Source organism: Leopardus geoffroyi, chromosome B1 (genome assembly GCF_018350155.1).
Source record: "Leopardus geoffroyi isolate Oge1 chromosome B1, O.geoffroyi_Oge1_pat1.0, whole genome shotgun sequence".
Classification (NCBI taxonomy): Eukaryota; Metazoa; Chordata; class Mammalia; order Carnivora; family Felidae; genus Leopardus; species Leopardus geoffroyi.
In genome coordinates this window covers 14,107,767-14,131,455 of record NC_059327.1, presented here as the reverse complement: position 1 = coordinate 14,131,455, position 23,689 = coordinate 14,107,767, and the positions used below count along the sequence as shown (strand labels likewise).

The 23,689-nt window shown below is 49.2% G+C and overlaps 1 long non-coding RNA gene across 2 annotated transcripts; it reads right to left on the bottom strand.

Annotated features, from left to right (window-relative positions):
* Nucleotides 1-219: 219 nt before the first annotated feature.
* On the bottom strand, nt 220-14,566 carry LOC123584960. 2 transcript variants are annotated; one of them, XR_006705810.1, is made up of 3 exons: nt 14,385-14,566; nt 8,934-9,050; nt 220-2,184 (listed from the first exon to the last, which is right to left on the bottom strand). It is a non-coding gene; the product is annotated as an uncharacterized LOC123584960 (long non-coding RNA). The 2 variants fall into 2 exon arrangements; XR_006705808.1 differs by lacking the exon at nt 14,385-14,566 and having other exon boundaries at nt 8,934-9,909.
* Nucleotides 14,567-23,689: the final 9,123 nt, after the last annotated feature.

The following is a 23,689-nucleotide window of genomic DNA, read 5'->3' as shown; positions in this document are numbered from 1 at the left end:
AAAAATTGATGCCTTCGTATTAACGCAGGGTGTATTTAGACTTCCACAGTTTTTATCTTATCTAGGATACCACATTGCATTTAGTTGCCTTGTCTCTTCAGCGTCCTCTGGCTGTGGCAGTTTCTCAGATGTTCTTTGCTTTTGATGACGGGGGCAGTTTTGAAAACTGACTACTGGTCATATATTTTGGAGGAACCTTGACTATTAGAATTCTCTTACGTTTTGTTTTGTTTTGTTGTAGAAGTCTGCCTGCTGGCAGAGAATAGATTGCAACGGCGGGGAGGAGTGGAAGGTGTGTGCTTTATTCAGGAAGGACATGAAATAGAGGCAACATGGCGACCGGAAGTGGATGGGTTCCAGATGCATCTGGAGTTAGAGCCGCCGGGCTTTGAGGACAGATTGGATGGAGGCTAGGAGAGAGGGAGAGAAGTCTCTCAACAATGAATAAACATTAAAAAAAAAATTTTTTTTTTTTTAAAGAATATAGGTACTGAAGAGTAGATGTGATCACCAAATGTAGAGAAGGAAGAAAGTCCAAGAATTGAGTTCTGGAACATTCCAGCGTTGGGAGAAATGAAACGTGGAAGGGAGACGGCATTAGTTTCTAAGGCCTGCCATAACCATGTGCCACAGAGTGGGTGACTTAACGCCACGGAAAAGGGTTGTCTCACAGTTCTGGAAGCCAGAAGTCTGGCGTGGAGGTGTCCTCTGGGCTGTCCCTTCTCAGGCTTCCAGTGAAGGCTGGCAATCTTTGGTGTCCCTTGTCTCGTAGAGGTGTCACTCAATCTCTTTCTCTATCTTCCCTTGGCCTTCTCTGTGTGTCTTCTCCCTGTGTCGTCCTCCTACAAGGACACCAGTCACGTCGGCCTAGGAGCTCCCTCTACTCCCGGTGACCTCACCTTACCTAATCGATTGCATCTGTAATGACCCTGTTTCCAAATAAAGTCACATTCCGACTGGAAGTTGGGTTTGCCACATGCCTTTTCTGGTAACAGAGACTGACGAGGAGCTGCCACAGAATGAGCTGGTCCAGAACGTAAGTGCAGAAGTGGTTCAAGGAAGGGGCGTCAGGTGTGGCTGCTGGGTCAGCTGAGGAGAGGAAACGATCCGTTGCAGGTGACGCCTGGGGACCAGAGCCTGCTGGGCATGGTTCCAGGGGGAAGGGGAAGAGACAATGTCTACGCAAACGTAGACGAGTCTTTTTAGGAGCTTGCTGTAAAGGGAAGGAGAGACAGCGGTTGGTCGCTGGGAGGGTTTTGCCCTTGTTTTGTGGGGGCAACTACAGGATGAGGATGATCTAGACCCAGTGAAGGGGGGAAACTGAGGATGCCAGAGAGAGAGGCGGGGAGAATTGCTAGGGGTTATGGGCTCTCGCGGTCAAGGACAGTGACAGCCCCCACCTCCTCGCAGGAGGGAAGGCAGAGTGCAGAGGTGAATACTGACAGGTGGCGGGTGGGATGCACAGGGGTGGCTACGTACGATGGCCAGAGTGTGTGGACGTCTCTTCTGACGGCCTCTGTCACGCTGTCACTCATTAGGGCGCGAGGTCCTATGATTCTCCAGCAGCCCCCACGGCTCAGTGTGGCAGGGGGGAGGGACCAGGAGGTCTAAAGGTTTCCTTCCAGTCACTCAGGGGACGAACCCAGGTAGAGTTCAGGTCCCCTGACTCTTAGGGCAAGGCTCCTCCCAATGCGCCACCCCTGCCTTGGGCCACTAAAAGAAGACATTCAGCCCGAAGTTCTCCCCCCACTGCCCACTGGCCAGGTGAGCTGACACTCCCCAGCCCCTCGGGAGTCCGCAGACGGGCCAGCCCGGGCCTCCGGCCCTCAGAATGCAGGCCGTTGTCCAGCACTTGGCTCCTGCCCGCTCAGTTGTGTGCTTGCCTCGAATCAGACCTGCTTACGGCCATTTTTCTTTGGTTTTGATTTAGCTAGATCTCACCTACACCGATTCAATACGAGTGGCAATAAATTTATTTCTCTGCAGACGCGCTGGGGCAAACGATAAAGGTGAGGATCTCAAGATGGGAGCAGGTATGGGTGAAACAGTCGTTAACAAACTGGGGGAGAGCCGTAAGAATCTTGACGTCTTCTGCACCAGAAATGTTCACCGTGCTTTAAGTTTTCACTCCACTTTAAGGAACCCAGGAGCAGCCTTGGCGGATAGCGCGTTCAGGGGTAGTGTCTGCACGAGAGAGTACAAAGAGTCTCGGGTCAGCGGACACGCCGTCGTGGACAGCCTGGCCTGACATCACAAGGGGAGTGGGTGAGTGTACATCTATGTCTTTGAAAGTGAAATGACCCGACTAAGGTGAACGTGTATCATTTTCCACGATTCCCCGCTTCGAGACTGTTTCCGTGAGATGACTAACTACCAACGCCGATCGTGTCGATATGAGGGCTTCTGCTCGACTCAGCGAGTTGCTCACCCCTTGTCTCCCCTTCGACCAGCGATTGGCGCAAATCAGCACTGGCTGTAGGTCACGCACATCCCCTTTAACCGTCCTCGGTTGTTACATGCCTCTGAGTCAAGCCCACACAATCGTTGGCAGGGAGGTGACAAACTCCGATGCTCACAGGGGACAGGCAGATAGCATGTGGGAGCAAAATGGGCCAGGTGTCAGAAAAACAGACACAGATACACTTCGCTTTCCTTTTAAATGTGTAGGAACACTCTTTACACCTACAGACAAATATGGCTAACCAGGGGTCTTGGGGTTTGTGACTCTCTGTCTTAGGGCTCATCCCTTCTCTTGCCTTGCTTCTCGAGAGGCACCAGGAATTGGCCCTGAACCCCAATGGGCACCACCTACAGAAGGGGTACGAGCAGAACACGAACTTAGGCTCTCCAAGGAGCAAAATATCACAAGAGAAGGACCAAAAAGTGGGACAACATATAACATCCAAAGCAGAAGTATTGGAACAGATGAGCAAGGCTTTGAAACACTAATTATCCGGGTTCCTGCGTGGCTCAGTCCGTTGAGCGTCAGACTTCAGCGCAGGTCATCAACTCGAGGTTCGTGGGGTCGAGCCCTGCATCGGGCTCTGTGCTGACAGCTCAGAGCCTGCTTCGGATTCTGTGTCTCCTCTTTCTGCCCCTCCCCTGCTCACACTCGCGCTCACTCTCTCTCTCAAAAATAAATAAAAACGTTGAAAAAATTTAAAACACTCCTTATATTTATTTTATAGAAAATGAAGCTATTGGCAATACGAAACAGGAATAAGAAGGCATTCATTCACAAGACCTGAGAAAAATGATTAGGTATGAAGGTTTTTCTAGTTGAAATAAAGAACACAGCAGATGTGGTGAAAAGAAGCTGTCCGCACATATCAAAAGCACAGCTGGTGGGAGCCCCGGGGCAGGGCAGGTGGCCCAGTGCTTTTGTGAAGCCTTCTGGACCCCAAGCAGAAGCCAGAAAATTTTTTTTTTAATGTTTATATATTTTTGAAAGAGAGAGACAGAGTGTGAGTGGGGGAGGAGCAGAGAGAGAGGGAGACACAGAATCTGAAGCAGGCTCCAGGCTCTGAGCTGTCAGCAAAGAGCCCGACGCGGGACTCGAACCCACGAACCGTGAGATCATGACCTGAGCTGAAGTCGGACGCTTACCGACTGAGCCACCCAGGGGCCCCGGATCCTCTGCATTTTAAAATATTATCTCAATTGTACAGAAATACTGAGAAAGCCAGACAAAGCACACAGTCTCAGTCTGTGGATTCCTGGTTTGTGAATTCTAAGGCTCATAGCCCTGACTAACCTCGTGGGTTCGTAATGTGTGAGCTACTGATCGTCTACGTGATCATTCTTTTTCACACCGAGGATCAGTTACTGCCTGAATTGAACTGACGGTGGGATGAGCCACACATCGGACACGCAGTAGACTACCATCATTTAAAGCCCAGTTTGTGACAGGTGCTTTACATGCATTATTCCATCGAACCCCCACAACAGCCCTGCGCGAGAGAGTTATTATCTCCGTGTTTCTATAAGCTGAGGCTTAGAGGGGCTAAGTAGAGCTGTGGCATACTCTGGGTCCCGCGCCTGGGTCAGACGCGCCAAGGTACGTTCCCACCGGTCTGAGGGGCGACAGGTGGGACGTGAACGCAGAAGGCTCTTTGCAGCCCAGGGAAGAAACCAGCCTCCAGGAGCCATGAACTATCTTAGGGGGTAACAGCGCAAGGCAGCGAGGGAGGGCTTGCAGAGGAGGCCTAGGCGTGCTCCCAGCTCCTCTTTTGGTACCGATGGAGACTTTGGCAAGTTACTTAGAGAAGCAGTGATGGAGGTCGGCTTAGGGGCTTCCTGAGGACAGGATGTTCTCCTTATCGCTCAGCAAGTCCTGTTCTAAAACTCAGAGCGTGGCAAGTTGAAATTCCAGTGAATCGCGCTGGCGTCTAGTCACAGACTTGATAACTTTCTGAATGCAGCACTGGGGATTGTAATACTAAGAGTCCAGAAATTTTAAATTAAATTTCTTCAGAAAGCTCAGGACCGAATGAATGTCTCTGTACAACCAAAGTCTGCAAGAGTCTTTGGCACACGAGCAACTAAGGAATAGATGAAGTGGATTTCATCGAATTTAAAATTTTGTGCTTTGAAGAACACCATCAAGAAAGTGAAAAGACAACCCACCGAATGGGAGAAAATATTTGCAAATCATATACCTGATAGAGGACTTGGAGCTAGAATATATAGAGAACTCTTCGAACTCAATAATAACAAGACAACCGGACTTAAAAATGGGCAAAAGAGGGGCCGGGGTGGCTCAGTTGGTTAGGCGTCCGACTTCGGCTCAGGTCATGATCTCGCAGTTTATGGGTTCGAGCCCCGCGTTGGGGTCTGTGTTGACAGCTCAGAGCCTGGAGCCCGATTCAGAGTCTGTGTCTCCCTCTGTCTCTGCCCCTTCCTTGCTCATGCTCTGTCTCTGTCTCTCTCTCAGAAATAAATAAATATTAAAAAAAATTTTTTAAATGGGCAAAAGATCTCAACAGACATTTCTCCAAAGAAGATTTGTGAATAGCTAATAAGAGCATGAAAAGATACTCAACAGCACTCATCATTGGGGAAATCAAATCAAAATCACAAGGAGGGGCGCCTGGGTGGTTCAGTCAGTTGAGCATCGACTCCTGATTTTTGGCTCAGGTCATGATCCCAGAATCGTAGGATCGAGCCCTTTATCAGGCTCTGTGCTGAGCATGGAGTCTGCTTAGGATTCTATCTCCCTCTGCCCCTGTCCCCAGCTTTTGCACTCCCTCTCTCTCTCTCTCAAATTAAAAAGAAAATCACAATGAGTTACCGCTTCGCACTCACTAGAATGACTAGAATACAAAAGAGAACAATAAGTCTTGGTGAAGATGTGGAGAAGCTAGAACCCTCATACACTGCCGAAGGAACATAAAATGGTGCGGCCATTTTGGAAAACAGTCTATTGACTCCTCAGAAGGTTAAACGTAGAGTTACCATATGACCCAGAAATTCCACTGTTGGGTCCATACTCAAGAGAAACGAATGTGTCCATATGTGTCCATATAAAAGCTTGTACCTGAATATTCATAGCAGCATTATTAACAATAGCCAAAAAGTAGAAACACCAAATGCTCATCGAGTGATGAATGGATCGATAGAAGATAATATGTTCATACAATAAAATATTATTTTGCCATAAAAAGGAAGTAAAGTACTGTTCCATGTGACAACATGAACATGAACCTTGAACACCTCATGCTAAGGGAAAGAAGCCAGATACAAAAGACCACATATTGTAGGAATCCATATAGGAAATATGGGCAATTTCCATATAGGATGGGCAATTGATACAGATAGAAGGTATCTAATTGCCTAGTTGTAGGGGTGATTAGGGAGTGATGGCCAAAGACTTTGAGGTTTCTTTTTGAGGTGATAAAGTTGTTTTAAAATTGATCGTGGTGATAATTTCACAACTCCACGTATATTAGAAACCATTGAATCATATATTTTAAATGAAGCAAAGGTATGGTGTGTGAATTACATCTTAATCAAGCTGTTACCACAGGGGCACCTGGTTGGCTCAGTCGGTGAAGCTTCCGACTTCGGCTCAGGTCATGATCTAGTGGTTTGTGAGTTCGAGCCCCGGGTCGGGCTCTGTGCTGACAGCTCGGAGCCTGGAGCCACTTCAGAATCTGTGTCTTTCTCTCTCTGACCCTTCCCCAATCACACTCTGTCTCTCTCTGTCCCTCAAAAATAAACATTAAAAAAAAAAAAAAATAAAGCCTTTGGATTGGAATTTAATAGCAACGCAGTGAAGAAAAGAGAATTGATGGCGACTATATCCTGAAAGGTCTAGTCTGCATCAGGACCGGAGCCCGTACGTCTTAGTTACTCGACCCATTTAAATATCCTAAATACCGGCCTGTTGCTCATTTACTTCCTTGTGAGTGACTTCTTTACATCCTGGCGCAGCAAATGCCAGCCCAGCCAGACGGATTGTCTTGGAGGTCAGGAGGACATCTCGGCATATTCTAAATCAAGCTGGAAATTTCCCGCCTCCCTGGTTAGTTCCTGCCAGCACGATGCGGCCGCAGAAAGGAGACACGTGGCTTCCCCGGCGTTGGGCCGCCCCACGGTGCGCGGAGAAAAGAGCTGTGTGTAATCTGCCCGAGGCGGGTGTGCAAGCCTGGGGTGCAAGTCCGAAACCAAGCGGCACCCACCGCCCACTGCAGCCCTCCGTCCTCAGGGGGCGTCCCGGGCCATGGCGTAGGGCCCCCTCGCTCCCAGGTCTGGGTTGTTTTCCTTCTGAAGAGATGGTCATACAGCTGCCTCTTAAAACCGTGCTTTGTAAACCATGAACTTGAATTTCTATGCAAAGAAATGAGCCAGTGAACATGTAAATGACACTTCCTTTTAAGCTATCGTGTAGTGTTTGCGGAATACTTCCATGCTTTAAAGAGTATAGTTTCACTCCGCTCACACGCAGGGTGCTTTTACCCTCCGGCGTGGCTTAAATAGTCAGACCCGATCGCACTGACGTGGTCCGCGTCCTTGTCGTTACTGGCTGCGGGGTATTTGAGATCAACGTACAATTTGCTCACCGTTTCCCCTTTTCTGCGTGTCTGGCCCGATTCCAGCTTTATACCATGTTAAATTGCAGCTGCTGTGTATATATTTGTACATATTAGGTTGTTGGTTTTTTTTTTCTTTCTTCTTAAGCATTATTTTCCTGTAGCATATTCCCCAAAGTGGAGTTACCGGGTCAAACAGTTCTGTAGCTCTTGTTACCTATTGTCCAATTTTTCTCAAGAAGAGGAGAAACATTGTGAAGAGCCACCAGCCATGTAAGCATGTGCTCATTTCCCTAAAGTCCTGCCAGCATTGTCCTTTATTCTATTAAAAAAAAAAAAAAAAAAAAAAAAAAAAAAAGATTGTGCTAAATAGGTGGGAGATTGTTTTGTTTTTTTTTGTTTTTTTTTTTTAATTTTTTTTTTTTTCAACGTTTATTTATTTTTGGGACAGAGAGAGACAGAGCATGAATGGGGGAGGGGCAGAGAGAGAGGGAGACACAGAATCAGAAACAGGCTCCAGGCTCTGAGCCATCAGCCCAGAGCCCAACGCGGGGCTCGAACTCACGGACCGCGAGATCGTGACCTGGCTGAAGTCGGACGCTTAACCGACTGCGCCACCCAGGCGCCCCTGTTTTGTTTTTTTTTATGTTTATTTATTTCTGAGAGAGACCCAGAGCATGAGTGGGGGAGGGGCAGAGAGAAACAGAGACAGAATCCGAAGCAGGCTCCAGGCTCCGAGAGGTCAGCACAGAGTCCGACGCGGGGCTGGAACCCACGAACCGTGAGATCATGACCTGAGCCGAAGTAGGGCGCTCAAGAGACTGAGCCACCCAGGCGCCCCGGGAGATGGTTTTAAGTGACATTTCTATCATTGCCGGGAGTTTGAACTCCACCAGTTTGGCGTGGGGCCAGACGTCCAAAGGTCCATGTGGGGACCCCAGCGGGAAAGCGGGCCGTGAGCCCCACCCAGGGAAGGAGGAGGGGCTCACTGAGAAAGCGCCACCAGCATCCAGGTGCGTGTCCCCTCTGACCTAAGTCCCCAGCCTGCAGACCTGCTGGTTCCTCAGCCAGGACGCCTCCCCCTGCTCACAGCTCTTGCTAATACCTATAAATGTGGATCATCTTTTCCAAGTTCATTCCTGACCTGCCGTTCTGGGTTAGGAGCTGCCGTCTGTGTTCCCACAGCATCCTGCCCTCTGTCCCTCCTTACACGCGTCCCACTGGACTGTGGCGGTTGGTGCCATGTTTCCCTGGGACCAGGGCGTGGTTCGATTTGGTGAAAGAATGGGTGAATCGATGAGAGGATGAACTAATCAGCCCTGGCACTTACAGTGGCCGCCGGGGCTCACAGTGTCCAGCAATCCAGGGCGGAACCAGAAATCTGTGAGACGTTCTAGACAAGGGAGCCCACGGGTGCTCCCCACTTCAGAGCCCAGAGACGAGCCCGACAGGAGCAGGGGAAGGAGTGGTCACCATGGATGCGCTAACAAGCTCCAAACAAGCCCTAATGAACTAGTTTTCAACCAGTTTGATCTAGTTTTGGTGCAAGGCTAACTCCCCACAAGACCTCGGGATCGTTACTTCTGATGGTAATGACCATGAACACACCTATCAGTGTGGGGACAGATGTGACTGTGCCCATTTAAGGGAAGAAAAGAGGTGGCACTCTGATTCTGAGAAGCCCTCTCTCCTTCCCCCCAAAACCTCCCAGGTCAGCTTGCATCTGGGCCCCTTAATGACGCCAAACTCATTACCCCCTGACCATGAGACCTTTTGGGGAGAAGGTGCCTTTAGAGCCTGAGCCCCCCTTCTCCATTCTCTGGCCATTGAATAAGTTACCTACTTGCTGACAAATACCGTTCAGTCACTTGGCAAAAGGCATTCGGTAGGGAAAGAACCTACTTCTTCAGTGACAGGGTTGAGGGCTGGCAGACTTGTTCCATGGTTATCTTTTCGCTTCAGTGAAATTAGGATCACTTCCTCCAACCATTTTTCAGGCTCTCGTCTTTGTTCTAATGGCTTTTATGAAACGAGACCAGAAAATACAAAATACACAAAAATCCATGAATCACAACCTTGTTCCAAGGAAACAGCTTTCCTTTTCTTCCAGGTTGATCTACAAAGACCCTACCAACCGTCACACATGTACCCCATCCATTGGCGGTCCAAGTCTGCTTGTTACCACCGCATTGGGTTTAGTCCACAAGCGTTAATGAGCAAATGCAAAGTTCCAGAATCTCTGTGGGCCACGGTGGGTGTCCTCACATTGGGTGGCTGGGTACAGAAATTCTAATCTGAGGCAACTGCAAGGAATACGAAACAAACCAAACAAATAACAGTAGATTTGAGCTGAGAGTGGTGCTCAGTCGAGGTCTAAGAACAAGAAGGGTGATGCCAAGGGAGTGCCAAACCAAAGCTCTCAAGAACATAGCCAGTAAAGAGGAGAGCTGAGGGCATGGACCAGAGGTGTCGGTCAAGGGGAGGCTGTATGGTCAAAGCCTTCCATTAAGTCGTCACTGCAAAATGCAGTCTCAAGAGCCAAATACACCAGGAGTAGAAAAAGCTTCCAGAAAGGAATAGAATATGGCCATCGCCTTCCAGGGCTTCCTCAATTATCCAGTCAGCAGGGAAGGCAGACAGAGAAACAGGCCACTAGAACATACTGGGAAAAACAAAAATTAATTCCCATCCATGATCACTTAACTTTTTTACACTGACGGTAAATATGTGAACAACAGCTTTTTTATTTGTCAGCTTAGACAGGCTGCATATTAGTCTTCGCTTAAGCAAAGAGTTTACCTTTTATGTCTTTTATATTAAAAATGGTAGCATAGACCAATGGAATAGAATAGAGAACCCAGAATTGGACCCACCAATATATGGCCAACTAATCTTCGACAAAGCAGGAAAGAATATCCAATGGAAAAAAAGGCAGTCTCTTTAACAAATGGTGCTGGGAGAGCTGGACGGCAACATGCAGAAGGATGAAACTAGACCGCTTTCTTACACCGTAGACAAAAATAAATGCAAAATGGATGAAAGACTTAAATGTGAGATGGGAAACCATCAAAATCCTAGAAGAGAAAACAGGCAATAATAACCTCTTTGACTTTGGCTGCAGCAACTTCTTACTTGACATGTCTCCAAAGGCAAGGGAAATAAAAGCAAAAATGAACTGTTGGGACTTCATGAAGATAAATGCTTCTGCACAGCAAAGGAAGCAATCAATAAAACGAAAAGGCAACACGTGGAATGGGAGAAGATATTTGCAAATGACATGTTGGATGAATGGTTAGTATCCAAAATCTGTAAAGAACTTATCAAACTCAATACCCAAAAAACAAATAATCCGGTGAATAAATGGGCATAAGACATGAACAGGCACTTTTTCAAAGAAGACATCCGGATGGCCAGCAGACACATGAAAAGATGCTCAACGTCACTCATCATCAGGGAAATACAAATGAAAACCACATTGAGATACCACCTCATATGGTCAGAGTGGCTAAAATTAACAACTCAGGAAACAACAGATATTGGTAAGGATGTGGAGAAAGGGGAACCCTCTTGCACTGTTGGTGGGAATGCAAATGGGTGCAGCCGCTCTGGAAAACAGTGTGGAGGTTCCTCAAAATATTAAAAATAGAACTATCCTACAACCCAGCAATAGCATTACTAGGAATTTGTCCAAAGGATTCAGGAGTGCTGATTCACAGGGGCACATGTATCCCAATGTTTATAGCAGTGCTATCAACAATAGCCAAATTATGGAAAGAATCCAAATGTCCATCAACCAATGAATGGATAAAGAAGATGTGGTATATATATACGTATATGTATATATATATATGTATATATATGCACAATGGAATACTACTTGGCAATCAAAAAAAAAAAGGAAATCTTGCCATTTGCAACAACATGGATGGAACTAGAGGGTATTATGCAAAGCGAGATCAGTCCATCAGAGAAAGACAAATATCATATGTTTTCACTCGTGTGGAATTTGAGAAACTTAACAGAAGACCATGGGGGAAGGGAAGGAAAAAAAGTAGTTACTGAGAGGGAGGCAAACCATAAGAGACTCTTAAATACAGAGAACAAACTAAGGGTTGATGGTGGGGGGCAATGGGTGATGGGCATTGAGGAGGGCACTTATTGGGATGGGCACTGGGTGTTGTATAGAAGTGATGAATCACGGGAATCTACTCCCAAAGCCAAAACACTGTATACACTGATGTTAGCTGACTTGAAAGTAAATTATATAAAAATAAACGAATAAATAAAGATTAAAAATTTTTGTTGATAGCATAAACCAATCTTTTAACGCAATCTTCAAAATTTTGAACTCGCGCGTACTCTGTGCAAAAGAGATAAATCAATAAAACCAGAAGTTTTTGCCACAGTGTTGTTTTGCAGAGGTTTTAATTGTCTTAGCCAACTTCAGATTCTTTAAAGAAGTAGTAGGCGACGTGGGATATAGAGTATAAACTACAGAGTAAAACTAGGCTCCCTTGGTCTTACTATTCTGTCTCTACCATAGGTTGTAGCCATTTATAATTAAAGTTTACATTCTTTTTTCAGTATATCACGTACTTAAAGACAACAGCTACTACTATTTCTCAGGCAATTAGAGATATAATTTGCCTTAATTATAATTTTCTAAAATCGTTTCTCAAACACATCCCACCGAATTTTACACACCCACCGAATTTTAATTTCGCAGTTTCGTTCTAGCGATACTATTTATTTATTTATTTATTCTAAAAAAATTTTTATGTTTATTCGTTGTTGAGAGACAGAGAGTGAGCAGGGGAGGGGCAGAGAGAGAGGGAGACACAGAATCCAAAGCAGACTCCAGGCTCTGAGCTGTCAGCACAGAGCCCGACGCGGGGCTTGAACTCCTGAACTGTGAGATCATGACCTGAGCCAAAGTCAGATGCTCAACCAACTGAGCCACCCAAGTATCGTCCCAGCGATACTTTTTAAAAATGAGTACTTTTTAAAGACAAAACTCACTAAGAGAATTTACATTTGATATTTTTAGAAGAAGATTTTACGTTTCTTAAGTCTATGTTTTCACAAATTGGGTTTCGTGAACACATTCTGAGAGAACTAAAACAAAATTATTTCCCTACAAATTCCTCAAGTTTCAAGACCACTGCTAGAGTACATATCCTTACACTTCAAGTCCATTCTTTTCCGGTTTTGAGGGTCAAATGAATGACGTATTACCACCGTGTCTCACATTTTGCAATATCTTTTTGGCATTAAACAAAGTCCCCGGTTGTAGAAGATCTACTTCTATTTTTAATTTCCTGATGCACTTTTGTTTTTCCAGAACAGGTCTTAACATTTGCCAAGAGACGTTTTTTTTTTTCCCCACCCAGGACCATGATTTTCTTCATTGTTGTTAAAAATGCGAGCAGGAGTTGAATGAATTCCACACGTGAAATAAAATACATTTATCTTTTGCTTGTTGTAAGGGTCGTGGAACTCTTTGAAAGCTTCACGTTGTCACCCTTACAAAAGTAAAATTCAAATTATGTAAGAGGTCACGGTCGCATTCATCAAATGCTGAAGGCACACTGGATAACATTTAGATAAGGAAGCTTTATTCACAATACCTTGGGAGGGTGAGCTGGACCTTTAATAAGGAAATATCAAGGAGTAAGATAAAGAATTCCAGTCTGGAATTACTCTCTCCTGGCAAGGATTAAACCATATGAAATCAATATTATTCAAATCCTGCCCAACTTCCTGAGCTAAGCTCAAAGACCACTTTCTTAGTGACGCCTTCCCAAACCAACCCGTTACTTCTCTTCCATCGTTGGCCCTTGATCCCCTTGGAGGCATTTCCTGTAATCTGTACCTGGCCTAGGGGACTCCCCACCTTTACCTTCTATGGTAGTTGCCAGGTGAATGTCTTGTCTTCCCTGTAAGATTATATGCTGCTTTTTTTTTTTTTTAGTTTATTTATTTATTTTGAGAGAGAGAGAGAGAGAGAATCCCACAGCCCTGGGATCTGAATCAAGAGTCAGATGCTCAACTGACTGAGCTGCCCAGTCACCTCAGGATTTAGCTCGTTTTGACAGAGATTGCTGCCAGCCTCCTCTGTCTTGTCCTTGGGGTGGTACCCAGTTCCTGAAACAAAAAGCTTAGAGGGGAGGTGGGGAGGTTTGTGGAAGAGAGGAAAAAGGTTACTTTAAACCCGAGCTCCACTGAAGCATTCGTGCAGCCATTTTGATTTTTGTTCAACTCAATGCTTTGAAGCGGTTTCAATAACAAGGAGCTTCCGAAGGAAAAGGCCATGACAAAAATAATGTCACTGGGATACAAGTGATTTCCTTTGTCAGGGGAATTAAGAGAGAAACCTCCTTCAGACTCCCTTAGCACAGCGTTTTTGGGAAACCAGGATGGAACAGCCTTTTGGCAGAACAAAGAGCCTTGTGTTGGGAGAGACGTGTACCCGGTGGCCACAGGCGTGTCCTCTGGGGAGGCCCAGGTGCGCACTGCCGTCCCACAGACCCTTTCCACGGCCCACACTCAGCCACCAGAGGGCTGGGTGGCGCCCGCTTGGCTCTGAGCTGGAGACACCCCTACTCCGGGGCTCAAGTCTTCAGGACACAGCCGCTAAGATGGGTCCCTAGAAAGGCTCACTGCTCTGGAAAGGCCTGTGAGCAAGTGACCTGAGCTCCTCCACTCTGCCCCACACTCTTTGAGATTTGGGGTTCGGGCATGATTGAAACAGAGCTTTCCCCGGCCCAGCTCCCTAAGGCCCACCTGCCCTGAGAAGGGCCTTCCCTGTCCCCTGGGAACCCCATCTCGTGGTGGCTGTCTCTCCCCTCTTCTGGTGAGCATCTAAGTGTACTGACCCTGCCGGGCTGGGGATCAGAGTTCCCAGAAGCTTAAAACCAGACATGGATGGCTTATAGGTACCTAACTCAATTGATTGCTTTTCCATAGATGGCTTCATTTAGGCATTGAGCTCGTATTTCCAGCCAAAATGCATTAGACTCCTTCCAGGAGGACGGGCACCATGACTGCCCGTGATCACCACTATCCCCCCCCCACCCCCACCCAGGGCCCAGCCCTGTGGCTGGCCGTAGGTGCTCAGTAAACTCTGGATCATGTGACTGAGACTCTTAACGTTTTCTGCAGCCTGTTTCGTTGTTGTTGCTGTTGGTGGTGTTGTTGGTGGTGGTGTTTAAAGAAAGGGAACAGAACTGGCACCTCACCGGGCTGCCCAGTTCCAGGGACAAGTATTTCCACAGCATTCTATATAAATGGCTCCCCCTACGTAGTGACCTCGGGGAAACTTGACCCGGGCAGTGATGCGAATTCAGATTTTACCTTTTGTTCCCAGAAATTCCTCATTTCGTGACTCCTGGCTAAGACTGGTACAGGTCCTTAGGCTGATGTTTCCTTTAAAGTCATTCTGGGGGCGGGGCGCCTGGGTGGTCAGTCCGTTAAGCATCCTATTTCGGCTCAGGTCATGATCTCGCGGTTCGTGAGTTCGAGCCCCGCATCGGGCTCCGTGCTGACAGCTCAGGGCCCGTAGCCTGCTTCGGATTCTGTGTCTCCCCCTCTCTCTGCCCCTCCCCCGCTCATGCTCTGTCTCTTCTGTCTCAAAAATAAATAAATATTAAAAAATTTTTTTTTAATTTAAAATTTAAATTTAAATTTAAATTTCTGGGGGAGTCTGGTTGGCTCAGCCAGTAGAGGATCTGATTTTTTATTTCAGCTCAGATCATGATCCCAGGATCGTGGGATCGAGCCCCATGTCGGGCTCTACGCTGAGCATGGAAACTGCTTGAGATTCACTCTCTCTCTCGCTCTCTCTTTCTGCTCCTCCCTTCACCCAACTCTCTAAAATAAACATAAAAGTAAATAAATAAAATAAAATAAAGTCAAGTCATTCTGGAATACGGGACCAGAGCCCCCTCTGTTCACAGAGTCCAGAGCTCCCTAAGGTTGGGGAATGCTAATGGAGTGGGGCCCCCACCCTTCACGAGCGAGTCCAGGAACTTGTCAGCGGGAGTCTACACCCAAGTTTTGTGAAAGTGAGCCCCAGAACCAGAAAGGCTGTAAACAGATCCTGCGGCCACTCCCCAGGGGATGACAGTCCCAACGATCCTACTCATCTACCGAAGGCTTGAAGAGTCCCGTGTATTGTGTCCACCGTGGGGACCCTTGCACTTAGAGAGCCTCTGCTGTTCTTAAAGCTTTTTTTTAAAAAAATAATTATTTATTTTTGAGAGAGAGAGTGAGCAGGGAGGGGCAGAAAGAGAGGGAGACAGAGGATCCGAAGTGGGCTCTGCACTGACAGCACAGAGCCCGACGCAGGGTTCGAACTCACCAACCGTGAGATCACGACCTGAGCTGAAGTTGGAGGCTCAACCGACTGAGCCACCGAGGTGCCCCCTTTTTTTTTTTAAAAAAAGGTTTTTTTCCTGCTGTTCTTGCTTTTCATCCTTTTTCTGAGTAAGCTCATCCCAGCCCAGGGCTTCAACTCTTATCCGCTGGTCTCTCTAGAAACTCCACCAGCAGCCACAGCTTCTCCCCTGAGCACAAGACCCCTAAAGCCACAGGGAGGTGCCACAGGCACATGGGCTCAGTTCTGCCTGTCCCCACCTTCCCACCTGTGGCCCCGCTAGCTCCCGTCTGGGTTAAAGATGTCACATTCCGTATATCCACATCGAAATCCCTTCCTCTCCGCGTTATAGGTCACAGGCACCTAGTGATTCTACCTTGACTCTCTCTTCCTGCCTGTTCGATTTCACTGCTCTGGCCCTAGATTCGGCCCTCATGGTGTTGCCTTTACTACTGAAGAACCTTCAAAGGGGTCTCTTTCCCTCCAGCTCGTTGTCGGTCATTCTGAACTCCTCCTTCCTCGTAGGACAAAGTTCAGGCGACTTCACATGAAACGCAAGGTGAGGCCTTTGTCTCGCAAAAAAAGTCTTCTCTGCCCCTTTCTCCACTGCCCGGCGGCATTAGACAAGTTGGTCAGACCAACCGGGGTTGGAATGTTCTCCTGTCCCGGGTCCTGCACCCCCACATCCGATTTTCCACTGGTGCCTCTCTCCCTGTCACCTCCGCCCACTCACCCTCCTCTACCCTCTCCCAGGGCTGGTGTTCCTCACAGCTTCATTGTGAGCCCTCTTCTCTTCCCTCCGAATCCCCCATAAATCTTGGCCATGCTCCCAGATCCCACCTGAAGGCCAAAGACTCCCCATTTAGGCCTCCGGCTCAGATCTCCCAGCGCATGACGCGTCTATCCAGCCTCCCACCCGGCATCCCTGTGTGGATGGCAAGTAGGATCGCGAATATAAGACAGGCCCGAAGAACTCCTGCCTCTTCTCTCTCTTGTCCTTTCCTCAAGTCTCTCCCAGTTCAGTACATGGTGCCACGAGCCACCCGGGGGCTAAAGCCAAGATCCTGGGTCCCCGTCCACTCCTCAGCCCCCACTGCCAGGCGTCAACACGTCCTCCCCACTCAACCTCTGGAGAACACAGCCAAAATTCTTCCGTTTCTCACCGTCCTCCCAGGACGGCACCGTCATCTCGGCCGCGCAAAGCGCTGCCTTGGCCATTCTTTCCAGTTGCCAAAGTAATCGCTTAAAAACACATGTAGGATCACGTCCGTGCTCCAGGCGTCAGCACGGAGCCGGACACGGGGCTCGAACGCACGAACCGCGAGGTCATGACCTGAGCCGAAGTCGGACGCTCAACCGACCGAGCCCCCCACCCGGGAGCCCCCCACCCGGGCGCCCCCTGCTGTCGCAGCTGCTAACTTCCCAGCTCTAAAGCCTGGGTCGGCTTCGTGGCACCAGGCCGAGGTGCGCTCAGCGCCTGACCCTGGTTCGAGGAGGGAGCAGGGTGCCCCGCGGGTGCAAAGCGTCTGGACAAAACGGAGAGGAAAGCGCCACGATGGCTGACGGCTGCTTCCACGGTGCTGAAGGGGTTAAGGCCTGGGCTTCGGTGCTGGATGGGTTTGGGCTTCAATCCTTGCTCTATGTATGGGAGGCTAATTGGCTTATTGAAGCCTCAGACCCCTTACCTGTGAGATGGAGTAATAACAGCGTCTACATCATAGAGCTTTCGTGAGGAGGACAAAGGTACCACAGATACAATCCTCATCCCAATGCCCCGCCAGCAGGAGGCGCTCCTCAAATCCTGGCTATTAGCATTAGCCTTCATTCTGGGTTGTTCTGTTCTGTTCTGTTTTTCCCTAGCAGATGCCGCATGGACGGGAGGCTCCCTTCACTACCCGGAGTCGAGGCCTCACATTAGTTTTTCAGCCTCAGTTTTCTTAAGGCTTGGAACCAAATCTCAGCTGGGACTTTGGGAACATCCGGCGACGGGGCCTGCAGAGACACTGCAGCCCCACACACCCAGCTATGAAAAAGGGCTTTCGGACCCGCTGCTGGAACCCCATACGTCCCCTCACGCCGGGGCACGCCAGGGGGGATCGGTTAACGGGGACCAGGCTTCCTCTGCTTCCTGCCCTAAATGCTATCGCCTGAAACCGACCCTGGAGCTGCTCACAAACCAGAACCAGTGCATGTGGACGACGCATCCCGGGGAAAGGGTCCACACCTCCTCCCCGATCCGTGCCCCGGATATCCACCCCGGCCGCCTGCTTTACTGCGTTCACCCCCAGAACCGTCCTGGGCACAACACAGCAGGCCAGGGGGAATAACTTCCTGGCGCCGACCCCCCAGAGATCCGAGCAAGCTACTGGCTTCAAGTTTAAAGGCCCAGGCACACGTGTTCCCGCTTGCAGAGCAGTAATAGTTTGTTTTTGTTTATAGACATATAGAGATATTTTTCTTTACGGTATTCGACGTCCTCTTCTCTCTTTGATTCCAGTTGGCAAGGACTGGATCGTTTTCCTTTGCTCTCTTCTCAAAGTTGTTTGGTGACAGTTTCGGGGACGCTCAACTAATAGACTGCCTGGCAACGATAAATCAAACCAGTCAATTCAAGTGATGGATAAGGGCTATAAACTTTAACACAGTTTTTTGTTTGTGTTTAAACCATCGGTGTCTTGGGGCGCCTGGGTGGCTCAGTCGGTTGAGCGTCCGACTTCGGCTCAGGTCATGATCTCGAGGTTTGTGGGTTCGAGCCCCGCGTCGGGCTCTGGGCTGACAGCTCGGAGCCTAGAGCCTGGTGCCTGCTTCGGATTCTTGTGTCTCCCTCTCTCTCTCTCTCTCTGCCCCTCCCCGACTCACTCTCTCTCTCTCTCTCTCTCCCTCTCTCAAAAATAAATAAACATTAAAATTAAAAAAAAAAAAGAGCACTTACACCGCGGAAACTGGCAAAGGCTAAAAACGGGGGCTCCCACAGCCCAGGAGCCGCTGCTGAAATGTTTACCGGCGCACCACTGGGGGGCAGAACCCCGAAGTCCAGCTGGAATGAAGTCCCTCAGGAGGTTCTGAAGCCCAGAGCCTTAGAGCAACTCTGCTGAAGGCAGGCTTGGGGACCGGGCCCCAGCCCACATCTGTGCTCTGGGAAAAGAATTTAGGCGCCTGCATCCAGAGCTCCGTAAAGGTCCCTGTGACTGTGTGTAAGTTACCCGCCTGTGTGTGCTTTGTCATCTACAAAATGGGTCTGCGGCTAGTGCCTCCGCGTTCGGTGATCGTGAGGACAAAGCAAGCTAACGTGTGTTCCAGGCCCCCGGGACAGTGCCTGGGGAGCGGAAAGCGTGTGGCAACTGTTACCTATTATTATGATCTGACAAAAGAAAAAAAGCTTAGTCCGACAGTTCCCCGCCCCCCCCCCCTTTTATAACCCTTATTTCCCCTTTTGAGAATCCTGCATGGCTTGTAAAACATTTAGAAAACACAACTAACGAAAATGTGGGAAAGGAAAAGCCCCCACCTTTAGCACCCAGTGAACATTTCGGCGCACCCCCGGCCTCTCTGGCATTTTCCCAAACCTAGAATAGGTCAATCTTGACACCCTTCCGGAACAGGACACTCTTGTTTGCTAACTCATGATGTTTGGGTAACATTTCCTACCACCGGTCATGCTCAGATAAACCAGGACGGCCAGGCTGTGTCATCATCGCCACGAAAGGGAATGGGCGGTGATGGGCATTTATTACAGCGTTGGGACCGTATGTCTCCATTCACTATCATTTAGAGGGACCCACCACTTTTACTTAATAGACAACTATTTGTTGAACCCAAGGCATCGTGCCCTGGGGGCTGTGAGGGCGACAGGGTGTCTTAGCCTCATGGGCGCCCTCCCAGGATTCAGAGTGCGAATCTCTGTTTAGCAGGACAAGGGATGTTTTTCAGAAACGCCATACACCACAGGTTTTCTTTTGCTCAAAACAATTGTGTTTGGCAGGAGGACCCCTTTGTCTCTACTCTTATGTCAAAGTGGCAGGGAGGCCTGAACACCTGTTACGACAGAGGCGGATTCTCCCCTGTCATCGAGCACCGGAGCCCCCACTGGGAGACGGGACGCGGAGGGACGTTTGTAGTTTCTGTGGTTGGTTGTTCCCCCCCCCCCCCCCCGTGTCCCCACGATGCGGATTCCAGAGTCTTCGCACGTTTTCCCTTCAAGATCCCAAACCAAGCCAACTGCTTCATCCTGTGCTCCCCTCGTTGCTGGCCCGTGGCGGGAGGAAGGACCGCTCGCTGGGCCCCGGGAAGGTGTGCGCTGATCTCCCAGGGCCGATGGGGCTTCTTAGGGAAATTCTGAGATCACGGGGCTTGTGTGTCTCCACTGCCTTCAGACTCTAACGCTCTCAAAAGACCTCTCGCGCCCCGGCCCCTTCTCTCTTCAATCCCTCTCCCCGCTCATCTTCCCCTGCATTTAGGGTTGCCATTGCCCAGGGGGCCACCTGCTTCAGGCAGCAGCCAAGCTTTCAGGTGGTCTTGCTCTTAGGGCTTCTGTGTCTTTTTTTTTCTTTTTTTATGTTTATTTTTGAGACAGAGAGGAAGAGAGAGAGCAGGGGAGGGGCAGAGAGGGAGACACAGAATCGGAAGCAGCTCCAGGCTTCCAGCTGTCGGCACAGAGCCCGACGCGGGGCTCGAACGCACAAACCGTGAGATCATGACCTGAGCGGGAGTCGGACGCCTACCTGACCGAGCCACCGAGGCGCTCCATTTTTTTTTAAACGTTTTTTTTTCTTTTTAAAATTATTTATTTATTTTGAGAGAAAGAGTGGGCGAGGGGCAGAGAGAAGAGAGAATCCCAAGCAGGCTCTGAACTGTCAGTGCGGAGCCCGACATGGGGCTCGAACCCAGGAACCGTGAGATGCCGACCTGAGCTGAAACCAAGAGTCTGACGCTTAACCGACTGAGCCACCTGGGTGCCCCTGGGGCGTCTGTGACTTAATGGTACAAAGGAGCTCGTCCCTGGGGCCACCGGTTAGGTTGTGCATAAATGACCCTTGCTTACAATCCTGCAAAGGCTTTTGATGATCTATATTCTAAACTCCAAATGATTTAGCTTGCATGACGGTGCCCCGTGACCCGGCCTCATCTTTGACGGGCGCCCTCGGTCTCCGGCCAGGCACCAGCTGTTCCGGCCCACTGTCTTTCGGGAGCGACCCGGCGTCTCTCCCCTGAAACAGCCATCCTGCCCCAGTGCTGTCCCTATCAGGGTGTTCAGCATCCCGTCTTCTTCTCTGGGTTGGTCTTGCTTGATGACCGCTCTCTCTCCAGCCCTGGTTCTCACGTGCTGCCTGGCACAGAGCGGGGGCCCAAACGCGTGAGGCTGGACCCGTGAACTCTCGAAGGGACTCCCTTCCCCGACGGCAGGTCCCAGGACAGCAGGCAGGGCAGGGCAAGCAACCCATTTTGCCTGCGACCACAGACTTCACCTTGAACGTGAAAACATAAAACCCAGGAGGGAAAGGAAGGTCGTGTTCCCCACGCGATGCCTGCCACGTGTCTCCTACGGTCTAGATTGGCTCACAGCTGCATCGACAGATCCGTTTTCCGAAAATGGCCACGAAAGTACCTCCAGTCCCACAGTTCTTCCAGAGACTTGCTGCTTCCCCACCGAGAGACGGTGCCTCTCCGTCCCTCTCCTAGAATGGGGCAGGCCCCTGCGACAGCCTTGTCTGTGAGGCTGATGTTCAGCCTCACTTGACATCACTGGGAGCAGAGACCATTGTCCCAAACTGCAGATTCGTGAGTAAATACATCTACGTGATTGCTGTTTTCAAGCAACTAAATTTACGGATGGTTTACTTGGGGACATTCGTCAACACTTGCTCTGCACTGAGAGGTGTCCCCAGGTGTGTGACTTTTGGTAAACAGGGCTTTTTGTTTTAATTTTACTTATTCATTCATTCATTCATTTAATTTTTGAGAGAGAGACGGACGGCGCACACAGGTTGGGGGGGAAGGGCCGAGGGCGAGGGAGAGAGATTCCTAAGCAGGCCCCGTGCCCAGCATAGAGCCCGACGCAGGACTTGATCCCACGATCCTGAGATCACGACCTGAGCTGAAATCAAGAGTCAGATGCTCAACTGACTGAGCCACCCAGGCGCCCTTGGGGTTTTTGTTTTCAGATTAATGTTTGGGAGACAGAGATCGTGTGGTCCTCCACTCACTGAACGTTGTGCTGGTAATTTTGTTTTCCAAATTCCGCCCCCACACCCACTCCGGGACCAACGCGGCTTCAGCAGGAGCCCACACACCGGCCCAGGCGCATGCGGCTGTGGGTCGGGGCTTCGCACCTTCCAGTCCCAGGGATGCTGCATTGGGGTTTCCCCGCCCTGAGCACTCACTTCCCCTGCTCCTTGTCTTTCTCTGAATTCTCTTACTCACGTGTTTCCGCGATGGCTTCTTCCCACTGGGATGCGAGCCCCTGGGGCGGGGCCTGCATCCACCGTGGTCTTGATTGTGTCTTTCACACTTAACAGTCTGGCCAGGAGGAGGTGCTCGAAAATATTTTTCTAAATGCTGAAAGAATAAAGGAGTTGGGGGGTCACACATCCGCCCCCCTCCGCATGGCACAAACCTCCCCCACGGTGGCCCAGACAGGTGAGAATTAGCCTTTTTAAAACACCCTTGGGAAGGAAGGCTCACTGCCTCCCAGGGCGGCCTAGTCCGTTCCATCTCCCTCTCCCTCTCCCTCTCTCTCTCTCTCTCACTCACACACACACACACACACACACACACACACACGTCTCATTGTGATATTCGGAATCATCTCCTCGTGACTCTTAATGGTTGTTCTCCAGAGCTCTCTGCATCCTGGCCACCTGCCTGGAGGAAAACCCTAGCTTACCATTATCCCAGCTCCTGGTGATAAGGGCTCAGGACAAATCGCTAGCCCTTTGTGGACTCTTACGTCTTTGTGCAAACTGGAACCACCTTTTAAGTTCATTGAGGGCAGCAATATACTTAAGGGATTCTGAAAATTTGTAAAAGTTAAGAACTCATCTTTTTTTTTTTTTTTAACATAAAATGATGGCAAGTACTCAAGAGAGCACCATTCACCTAATGACTCTGAGGCTTACTTTGGTTACATCAGGCTCTGGGTTCTGTTTCTCTCCCATCTCCCATTGAACAATATCATAAAAGCTCTTCTCTGACCCTGGACTAGACTCAACCACTGGGTTGTGACGGGCAGTGGTTCTGTTTCAGCCGGTTAGAAGCCTCCAGGGCAATGGCTCCATTTGAGGAACCTTCCTGTCCTGTCCCCCCCAAGCCTGTCAGATCCCACCTTCCCACTGTGGATGCAGGAGTCCCGGGGCCCCTTGCAGAGAGGGGTTGGAGCAGCCCTGGGAATCTGGAGCACGTGACCTCTTGTCCCACCTGGGAGACCCTGTATTCTCTCAGGGGTCACCCTCTGCAGAAGTATGCTCTCAAGGTGGGGCCTAAATCGAAGAAACAAACAAGATGAAGCCTCAAAGGTCAGCCCCCTTGTGGCTGTTGTTTTCTCACCAGAACCTTTGTGTTGGACCCGTCGGGAGTCTTCCTGCCTGGTGGTGCTTTGTCTGTGTGGCTTAAATGACAGCAAACACAGCTCAGCTTTGGACGGGGACACACAAACACACACACACACACACACACACACACACACACACATGCCTCTCAGATACCGAGAAACACTGTCCCTAATGTGGGACTTGGAAAACCAAGTCCCCAATGTGGATGGAGAAAATCTTAAGAGTGAGACCCAGAGCTTCCCAGGATTTTCCCCTCCTCACTTAGCACCTCTTGGGCATCAGTCGTCGGTCTTTTTCATTTTAATGAACCCAGTGAACCCGCCTCTACCTTTCAAAGGAATCTGGGGCAACTTTCCTGCCAAGTCCCCACTGAGGGCCTGTGACACTCAAGAAGGAGGGCCAGGCCCTTGTGTAGGTTAAGGAAGTCCGAGGAGAATAAAGATTATAGGGAAACAGTCTACCTTTCTTTACAAGGTCTTGTTTTGCATCCCTGAAATCTCAGATTCAGCTATCACAATGAAGTCCTGTTGCAGAAAGAGCCAGCCTTTTATCACCACTTAAAATCTAATTAATCCATATTGAAGCACAAAGATTTCTGTTGTATTTTAGGGTGAGGGGTCACAGAGCCCTCTTTGTTCATCCTTAGACTTATACTCATCAAGCATTGGGGATATAATTTTACCAAGCAAATTGGAAGGTAACAGATCAAATCCTTATCAGAAAGCCTAACTCATAGT